Source organism: Dreissena polymorpha, chromosome 1, assembly GCF_020536995.1.
Source record: "Dreissena polymorpha isolate Duluth1 chromosome 1, UMN_Dpol_1.0, whole genome shotgun sequence".
NCBI classification, from domain to species: domain Eukaryota; kingdom Metazoa; phylum Mollusca; class Bivalvia; order Myida; family Dreissenidae; genus Dreissena; species Dreissena polymorpha.
In genome coordinates this window covers 165,195,975-165,206,982 of record NC_068355.1, presented here as the reverse complement: position 1 = coordinate 165,206,982, position 11,008 = coordinate 165,195,975, and the positions used below count along the sequence as shown (strand labels likewise).

At 37.5% G+C, this 11,008-nt stretch overlaps 1 protein-coding gene across 4 annotated transcripts in view; it reads left to right on the top strand.

Moving 5' to 3' along the window:
• The first annotated feature begins 494 nt into the window (after window positions 1–494).
• LOC127859379 (protein tyrosine phosphatase domain-containing protein 1-like) overlaps window positions 495–11,008 on the top strand; it is a 67,224-nt gene continuing 56,710 nt past the window's right edge. For all 4 annotated transcript variants that reach the window (XM_052396767.1, XM_052396751.1, XM_052396761.1 and 1 more), the window contains exon 1: window positions 495–539. The gene's annotated coding sequence lies outside the window, so the exon portion shown is untranslated. The remainder of the gene's footprint in view (window positions 540–11,008) is intronic.

Below are 11,008 nucleotides of genomic sequence, written 5' to 3'. Positions count from 1 at the left end.
CTTTTGTGACTAAAGCTGCTTTATATGAGGGCCATTCATGTGTCCAAACACTAGTTACTTTACCCACAACTGTTTGAAACTGATTGTGAGTGATTATTTTCAGCTATTGATTAATGAGATTTTACATTTTGAAGTGGTCGTGTGCTGGGATTGGAAATCAGAATACTTAAAGAAACTCCAGCTTTCAGGTAAGGTGACCACCAACCAAACTCGCATGCGCCAGGTATTAACTCTTGTTGCTTAAATGAGAAGTTTAATTCTAGCCAGACGGCCACAGTTCAGGCCTTCCATAATCACATCATTTTCAGTAACAAATTTCGGGGCAGTTACCAAAATGAGAATACTGGTGCACTCAATAAACTAAATGTAACTACACACTTTTAAGTGATGCGTACTCAAATGATCTCTTTACGATTAATGTTTAAACGCGACCGTTCTTCTAATACTGGCGTGTAACCATAATTTTGCTGTTCATTTTTCTTTCTGAAGAATAGAGCGATTGTGTCTCTTTGGTCGTAAATAGTTTTGCTCAGCAACAGGTACGCCAACTTTCTGTTTTAAATATCTAATGACTTTTAAGAATTGTCATTTAAATTTTATCTTGATATGGCTATATTTATTAATTTTTAAATAATTGTCATTGGCAAATACATTTACGTCTGAAAGGGGTTGTTTAAAACATTCATATTTACGATTCCTCCCATGATTCCATGTCAGACTCAGACTCAGAGGTGAGAGGAGCTTTTCAGTTAAGCATTTAACTTTAAGCCTTTTAAATTTAGTTGACAGTGCACTGACTACATGATGAACGTCATCTATGTTTGCAACAAGGATGTGGGACTATTAGTTATATGATTGGAAATGCATGGTGTAAGAAGTACATGAGCCTGAAGCGCAGCGAGTTATCATGAAGGCCTTAATGCCAGCAATTGTTTTGCCCAATTGCCCTATCTCGTACTCCGAGAGTAGAATGTCGTCGAGTTTCGTTGAACCATGGTCATGATAAGCTCTTGAAAGCGTATCGGATATGTACATGTGCTCGCCGTTCTTGTACACAATGTCATAATCGTACATTTGCAGTTTGAGTAGCATCCTCTGCAAACATTTCGGAGCTCTGATCAAAAGCTTTTTGCTTATTATTTCAAGCGGCTGATGGTCAATCTCTACAGTCACTTTCCGACCATATATATATTGGTGAAACTTCTCAAATCTGAATAGCACAGATAAGAGTTCCTTTTCGATTTGCGCATAGTTTATCTCCGATTTTGACATTTTTCGACTTGCAAATGCAACAGGTTGTCCACCTTGAAACATCACACAACCCAATCCGGTATCGGATGCATCACACTGGATTGTAGTTTCGAGCTTTGAATCAAAATATCGTAGCACAGAGGCATTACACACTGCTTGCTTGATCGCGTGTTAGTGCTTTGTCATGCGCATGGGACCACTGGAATAAGTTGTCCTTGTGTGTAAGATGGCGTAGTGGCTCACACATGTCACTGAGCTTGTGTAGAAACTTTGTCAAATAATTGACAAGACCTAATAGTTTCTGCACGCCCTTCTTGTCTGTTGGTTTCGGCATTTTCATGATTGCTTCAACTTTCGTGGGGTCCGGTTTAACACCTTTGTCCGTTAATTAATGACCAACAAACGGCATGTTCGTCTTATGCAGCTGCAACTTGTCCTTGTTTAGCTTAATGTTGCGTTTTATGCATCGTTGCAAATTTTTTTCAAGTTTTTATCATGGTCTCTGACGGCTTCGTCGTATGTGGAGCCTTTGCCGTAGATAATTATATCGTCCGCTATGGCGCATATTCCACTGAGACCACTAAGGCTTTCTTGCAAATACTGCTGGAAGTATTCCAATGCTGGAGATATTTCAAACGGCATCTTGAGCCAACGGTACTTTCCGTAAGGCGTTTCAAATGATGTTAAATAGCTAGACTCCTCATCTAACTTGACATGCCAAAAAGCATTTTGACATCGCATTTACTAAATACTTGTGAGAGCTCTGGTAAAAAATCTTCAACCACTGGCATTAGGTAGTGGCTACACTTCAGAGCTTTGTTAAGTGGCTTAGTATATCGATGCATAGACGAATCTTTCCAGAAGCATGTTTCACAATTGCCAAACTAGATAACCAGTCAGTGGGGGTGTCAACTTTCGCAATTGTCACATTATTCTCAAGTTTATCTAGCTGCTTTTTGAGCTCAAGTTTAAATGATAACGGCACCTGTCGTACAGGCATTTTCACTAGTTGAACAGTATCATCAACGTTCAAATGAGGTGGCTTAGAAAATTCACCTTCACCAATGAAAACTGTTGAAAATTTCTGTTCAATATCATGCATTGACAAACAATCAGAGTTGTCCACAGGGCATATGTTATGATAATGAATTTTTATCAATTGCATTTCTTGTATTGCTTCTGCGCCCAGTAGCGGGGTTACATCTTTATCAATCACTAAAAATTCAACATTGTACCTAGCATGTGTCTTTGGATTTTTTTATCATTAATTTGCATTTCCCTTCAGCTTTGATCACTGATTTGTCATACATTAATAATTTTGAGTCAGTGCATTCTATTTCAACTTCTGGGATTAATGACCGTGGAATGATATTTGTTGTCGCGCCCGAATCTAATTGAAATTTAATTGTTTTCCCGAGTTTCACTAGTAACATGTTTGCATAAATTTTGTTCTGAAAACACTTTCCTGCGTTCAATGTTAATATGTCATCGCAATTCCCATCATCTGAAAGGTCACGTTGTTTCACATGGCTTTTGTGTTTTGATTTTCTGGCTGAGCGACATTCTGACGCATAATGATTAAGCTTTCCACATTTTCGGCACTTAACTCCAAAAGCCGGGCATTTGTTTGGCATGCAATTTGTTCCACAGTAAGGACATTTCTTTATGGCTGACTTTGGTCCTCTGTGAATGTGTTGCTTTTGTTGCGGCTTCGATTTTGGTTTGACGAAATGCACATCGTTGGACACACCTGACGCACCATTGCTAATTGCCTTGATTTTTGCACCTGAGGCTTCAATGCATTTTTGCAAAGATAATTTGTCTTCTTGTAAAAGACGTTTACGCACCTGTGCGTCGCGTATTCCGATAACCAATCGGTCTTTGATTAAGTCATTGTTCAATTGTCCGTAATCGCATGTCTTGGCCAGTTGGCGTATTTTTGACAAATACGTGTCAAAAGAGTCCATCTCACATTGTACGCATGTATGAAACAGGTATCTTTCATATGTAATGTTGGTTTTCCCAACACAGAATGCTTCAAATTTCTGTTGAATGACGTCTATGTCTTCCTGGCTTTCGTCCTGAGTGAATGCGAATCCCTCGAACACGTCCATAGCTTCCAGTCCTATGCATGTAAGGAACGTAGCGGAACGTTTATCCTTTGCCTTAGCACTCAGTCCTGATGCTTTTTCGTAGTTAATCCACGAGCGCTTAAATTTTTTCCAGTTTGTGGCAATGTTACCGTTCATGTCAAGCTTTCCAGGAAACGGTATTAAAGATGGCATTGTCACTGGCGTTGCTATCGCGGCTGCTGGTGGTGCTTCATCACCCATGGCGTAGATTCAGATAATTGGCACAGATAACAAAATGTTTTGAAACTGTCCGAACGGATTTATCCAATTATCAGCTATCTTCTGACACCATGTTTATGGTGTACTTAATAAACTACATGTATTGTTTATAAGTTTATTATACATCCATAATACATGTAAATATATTATCAGGCAACTTGATAGTGCGCGTATATGTGGTGAGCGCTAACAATAGACTGAGTTAACTGCGGAGGCATGTATGTATAAACTATCAGAGAGGCACTGGGTATGACTCATGCAAAGCATTCAATTTAAGGCCTATACTGTTACAGTTCAGTTGCAGTGCATATTTTATATGTTCACTTGCAGATCATGAATTTTTGGAACAAATATGACACAATGTTCCTTCCGTTTGGGAATTTTTCAGACAGCAATACAAACGTTTGTAGATTTTGCTCAATTGGGAAAGTACCTTTTACGAGTACTTTTTAAACATGGAAAAAAATCACTAAATGCAAGGAGGATTGAAGTGTGTGTTTGGCTCTCATGTTTAAGAGGGCTGGGTAGTTTTTCCCCCCATTTGGGAACAATGACAATTCCCTTTAGATGAGGGAATTTTATGACATCATGGAATTGTTTAATGAGCATTATTTCATGTGGGGTATTTTCTACTTTGTATTAATATGTTAATCAAATGCTTTACCGATACTAGCTATGCTAAATTAGATTTTGCCTAAACTTAATTGGATGAATGTCAGTAGATTTGTAGCATTGTGTTCTCTTTTCCTTAAACTTAAGTCTTAAAAGGTCATATCCAGTCTGCTTCTCTCATCAGCATTTGTTCCTTGTCGTGTTGGAAAAGGTGGCCTAGGAAGTCTACTGGTGTATCACATGTTCACGTTAAAAAAATGATAATGGCGCTATGTCACCACCAATCATAACATTACATGTTTTCTAAACCCTATTCTCATTCATGTTGAAAAAATAGCAGGCATGTATTGAAATCAATATGTTTATTATTGCTGCAAATATTGGCATGTTGTAAGATAACTACTAAAAAATAAACAAAAAAATGAAGTTTTAAAAGTTTGACCTTTAAATTTATATATAAAACACACTTGTATAAAAATTCAATTCTGTTGTTAACACCCTGATCGATCTGTTTTCAAGTTTTGTTTTCTAAATAGTATTGTTACACCTAAGGGAAAACAAAAGATCAGTTGTTGGACAGAATTTTGCCCCATAGCAAGCACAATATAAAAAGTGATTAGCAGCGTCCAAAAATAAAGTATTTACATATTTGATAAACATATATTCCAAGAACATTTAGGCTTATTAAATGCAACCATTTTACCAGTAACTGATTATAAAATAATGAACATTTTATTTAATATTAAATGTGCTTAATACAGTGTTCGAATTTCACTTTTGAAACCACAAGCCCGTTTGGGCTACCAGATTGAATTTTTCACTAGCCCGAACCAAAGTTTACTAGCCCGAACTGTTTATCACATTTTGTCAAAAGAAGTTTATATTTTGGACAGTTCTGGATAGTTTTTATTGCAGGTATGGTGTAATTGATAAGGATTGCAAATAACAGTTCATCCCAATTTATTCTCTGCCATACATGACAAACAGTCTGTCGATGGCAGCTTCAGAGTACTCTGTATCCTCTTCGTCATCTTCAGTCCGGAATCTGATTATACACAGATCCACTAACATATCAGTGAAACCATGTTTGTCTTATCCCATTTTAAACGATAATCTTGTCAGATGTTTTAACTTTGTGAGTAAACTCATACATGCCATACGTCCCGGATTGTCCGGGACAGTCCCGGAAATGAAGAACTTGTCCCGCTGTCCCGGTAATCTGTCAAATGTCCCGGAATTTACAAAATCCATATATACATGTACCTTATCTTAGGCTTAACTGCACCTCGAATCTGTGTGTATCTGCAGCGTCTCCATGACAATGCCTACCCAAATAGGCAGACTACGCTACGTGTAAAATCGATCAATTAACAGGGGTCCTGTTATCATATCGATTGTCTCACGTTCGCGGTCAAACCGAAAAGGCGGCATTGTTTAATGTGGTTGTTAATTGACTTAAATCTACTACGTCATTATTTCCCGCTGCGTAAGGGCAAAGGATAGTTGTTCACACATCTGAAGTCCAACATCGCTGAGTAAAAAATTAAAAGCAGTTCATGTTCGCACGTGTAACCGACAAAGAAGTTGAGTAAAAAAGTAAGCAAATAAAAACGTCATCCTAACTAGGTTTATTATTGTCTTGTTCTAAACCCCCAGTGAATGAATGAATAAAGGCGTATCAACAACTACGCATTACCCACGGGTCTTAATAACAATAACGCAGTGACGTCACCATCTATGTTTAGAACGCTTACACTGAAAGCACGTGGCTTGTATATAGTAACGGAAGTAGTAATGTTTAATTTGACGTTAATAGATCAAGTGTATTTTGGATAGGCTTTCGAACTTTTGCAATTAACGATGCGGAACAAAAAAAAACGTACCAAAATGCATATGTCTATAAATATCGCTACATTTTATACATGTCCCGGAAAATCGGCAAAAGTCCCGGACAATTTAACTCAATGTCCCGGAATTGGCCTGAAAAATTATGGCATTACCCCTAAAAGTTAAACTTTGCAAACGCTCGTTTTTGTGACATACATCCACTCAGTAGATTACAACTTAATATGTTGTTGGTACCTAAAATGTTTTATGCATCCTTGATTATCACATGCATTAAGTTCATTAATTCCTTCTAAATGTACGATCTCTATCGTTAATTTGATCGTTATTTGCCATTTTTACCGGGAATCACAATTTATTTTCTGCTTAGCCCGACATCTTGTTAAAATGATGTAAGCAACAAGTGCGCATAGCAACGTAAAATCGCATACAACATGTCTGCCAATATTCGCAATTCGCATGTTGTTTAATTAATATATGTTACAGTAATTGTTTAAAAACTTAATTATCTTGAAGACGATAATGATAAAGATACAACTAGTTTTTAGCGAGGCTGTTTTCGGAGAAAACCCGAGCTTTGTCATAGCCAGCTCGTCGTGTCGTCCGCTGGCGTCATGCTAAAACCTTAACATTGGCTCTTAAATCAAAGTGGTTCCACCTACAACTTTGAAACTTCACATGTAGATGCACCTTGATGAGTTCTACCCGCCACACCCATATTTGGGTCACTAGGTCAAAGGTCAAGGTCACTGTGACCTCTAAATTTTTTTAAATAAATTCTGACAAAGTTTCGCAGCCAAGTGTGGCACCCGTTATGTGTGCTCTTGTTTTATTTTATCTAGTTGTCAGTTTGTCCTTCCTTACTTCCTTACTTCCTTACTTCCTTCCGTCACGCTTTTGTTACAGTTTTTCATAGCACCTTCAAAACTTTACCGATCTCTTTCATATTTGGCATGTAGGTACCTTGCATGGACCTCTACCTTTTAATGAGGTTTGAGGTCACTGGGGTCAAGTTCAAGGTCACTGAGGCTAAACATAGCTTTTTTCGTCACACTTTTGTTACAGTTTCTCATTGCACCTTCAATACTTTACCGATCTCTTTCATATTTGGCATGTAGGTACCTTGCATGGACCTCTACCTTTTGATGAGGTTTGAGGTCACTGGAATCAAGGTCACCGAGGCTAATAATAGATTTTTTCCGTCACACTTTTGTTACAGTTTCTCATAGCACCTTCAATACTTTACCGATCTCTTTCATATTTGACATGTAGGTACCTTGCATGGACCTCTACCTTTTGATGAGGTTTGAGGTCACTGGGGTCAAGGTCACTGAGGCTAATACTGTGAAACCATTTATTTTCGCCAGCACAAAATTTCGTCATTTTTATAAAAATGACGATTTCGTCAGCACTTAAATTCGCCGATTTCTGATTTTGAATTTTTAAAAAATGCGTCAGTCACTATCCGATTTGTGTGTAATACATAATCGCGATCAATCGCAGTTGCGAAAAATCATGGTACGAATGCGGGAACACACTTGAGAATCACTGCAGGAGGTGGGGCCTGTTTGTCACATGCCAATTAACTAGTCTTTTGTTATCAAGGGACACAAATGGACCCTCTTAATGTATGCCATTCACACGTTCATTGTTATGATTAGCGGACAAGTGGGATCGAATAACCGTTAACGAGTGTTTGTAACAACGAAGCCAATTACCAATTAGTCTTAAAGCTGGACTGATTAAAAAAAAAATGTCCATGTTGTGTTGATGAAACAGTGTTGCTTCCTGTTTTTTTGCTCTCTAAATGAAATGAAGTATTTTTTGCAAGCAAATCAAACTAGTAATTTTTGTTTATTTTCTTGGGTATGTGTTCTAGTTGGTATGATTTTTATTAAAATGCTGTCAATACCGTTTTAAAACTGTTTGTGTTATACGAAAGAGGTTCCAGTTTGTTAATTTTTTTTTTAAAATAAAATGCTTTTTTATTCTGATATCAACATTAACATTATAAACTCTATGTGTGTGTTTGTTCTTAAAAAGTAAACTACCGGTATATAAATCAATAATGTCAATAATTTAAAAATAAATAAATTGATACATATAAAATAGTAATAAGTGTGGTTAAACACAAACAATCAAACAACAAACAGCAATTAAAATATTCTTTATTAATTTGTGATAAATACGCATGTTGATCACACATCGTCATCTTTTCATTTGGTTTATTGTCTTTCATCGGCATTCGCTGCGTGATGGCTAATATGCAACACCCCTGAAAAACACAACGCACCTAATTGGTAATAAAGTTATAAACAATTAGCGCTAATTCTTTACCATTCTACATAAACGAAGTCAACCGTTCGATACAGCTGTACTGCACACGCGTTTTAAAGAAGTGTAACGTGTCAGTTAAGTACCTTGTGTAATCTACATCCCTTTGTGTCAAAACCCGATTAATCTTGATTACAAAACAGCAGTGAATGTGTGCATGGATTATGTTGGAATTTAATGCCTCATGTCTACGGTAAAGTTTTAAAATATTGTTCAACTTAGTGTTTGTTTTTGTTTAAACATAGAGCATGATTGTTCGTTAGGATCTTAAATTCGCCGATCGGTCGACTGACGAAATTTATTAAAATTAATGCCTGACGATTAATAATGGTTTCACAGTAATAGATTTTTCCATCATGCTTTTGTTACAGTTTCTAATGGCACCTTCAATACTTTACCGGTCTCTTTCATATTAGGCATGTAGGTACCTTGCATGAACCTATACCTTTTGATGAGGTTTGAGGTCATTGGGGTCAAGGTCATGGAGGCTAATTATAGATTTTCTGTCATGCTTTTGTTACTGTACCAATCTCTTTCATATTTGTCATGTAGGTACCTTCCATGAACCTCTACCTTTTGATATGGTTTGAGGTCACTGGGGTCAAGGTCACTGAGGCTAATAATAGATTTTTCTATCATGCTTTTGTTACAGATTCTCATAGCACCTTCAATACTTTTCGATCTCTTTCGTATTAGGCATGTAGGTACCTTGCATGTACCTCTACCTTTTGATGAGGTTTGAGGTCACTTGGGTCAAGGTCACCGAGGCTAATAATAGATTTTCTGTCATGCTTTTGTTACTTTACCAATCTCTTTCATATTTGTCATGTAGGTACCTTCCATGAACCTCTACCTTTTGATGAGGTTTGAGGTCACTGGGGTCAAGGTCACTGAGGCTAATAATAGATTTTTCTATCATGCTTTTGTTACAGTTTCTCATAGCATCTTCAATACTTTACCAATCTCTTTCATATTAGGCATGAAGGTACCTTGCATGGACCTTTATCTTTTGATGAGATTTTTAGGTCACTGGGCTCAAGGTCACCAAGGCTATTAATATATTTTCCGTCACGCTTTTCTTACAGTTTCTCAGAGGGCCTTCAATACTTTACTGATCTCTTACGTATTTGCCATGAAGGTACCTTGCATGGACCTCTACCTTTTGATGAGGTTTGAGGTCACTGGGCTCAAGGTCACTAAGGCTATTAATATATTTTCCGTCATGCTTTTGTAACAGTTTCTCATAGCACCTTCAATACTTCACCGATCTCTTTCATATTTGGCATGTAAGTACCTTGCATGGGCCTCTACCTTTTGATGAGGTTTGAGGTCACTGGGGTCTAGGTCAAGGTCACAGAGGCTAATAATAGATTTTCCGTCATGCTTTTGTTACTTTACTGATCTCTTTCATATTTGGCATGTAGGTACCTTGCATGGACCTCTACCTTTTGATGAGGTTTGAGGTCACTGGACTCAAGGTCACCAACGCTTATAATAGATTTTCCGTCACGCTTTTCTTACAGTTTCTCATAGGGCCTTCAATTCTTTACCGATCTCTTACATATTTGCCGTGTAGGTACATTGCATGGACCTCTACCTTTTGATGAGGTTTGAGGTCACTGGGCTCAAGGTCACTGAGGCTATATATATAATCCCTGTCATGCTTTTCTTACAGTTTCTCATAGCACCTTCAATACTTTACTGATCTTTTTCATATTTGGCATGTAGGTACCTTGCATGGCCTTTACCTTTTGATGAGGTTTGAGGTCACTGGGGTCAAGGTCATCGAGGCTAATAAAAGATTTTTTTAGGTGGTTATTAACACATAGATTGACAAAGCGCATCATCGGGGAGCATCCATCAGTTTCACTGATATTATTGTTTTATTTAATTAAGCTTAAAAATAAATGTTTCGATATAAATTAATTATGCATGAAATGCACAATTTCCACGAGGACGAGGAAAACATCGAGATTTTCATCATAAGTCTCCAAAGTAACTGGCCACAGTTTCGTGGAGGAGTACACATTACGGACTGATTAGTGTGCTTGGTATAACAAAGACACTGATATTATTGATTGGTATTGACACGGGTTTATTCACGCATGACTAACGCGTGGCCCGGCGTGGCTGAGATAGCAACAGTGTTAATCAGTAAAGTTTCTCTGTATGTAGTTGTCCATATTTACATGTGTGTCTTCTTCAATCCATCACACTCTCAGTCTGTGTGCATTAAGCCTTCTACTTTTTGCATTCCTTATCAATCTTTAACGAAATGGTTATCTCTAAGTGCTACAGTGCATTTTGTTCAGGTTTGGTGATTGCGCTAGTTTTTAGCTCTACTGGCCAAAGGCCTGAAGAGCTTATGTCATGGCGTGGTTTCCGTCATCCATCCGTGCATGAGTTAGACTTTTTCTTGTTTACGCGATTAAGTCCACAGTTTTCATCCGATTCTTTTCAAACTTGTTCAGTGTCTATATATTAATGGGGACTCGAACCCTATTGAAAATGGGTTACATCAGAGTAAACAGTCCAGAATTATCTCTCCTTGAATTTAAGAAAATTGTGAAAAATAAGGCTTGTTTACGCAATAAAGTCCACAGTTTTCATCCAAT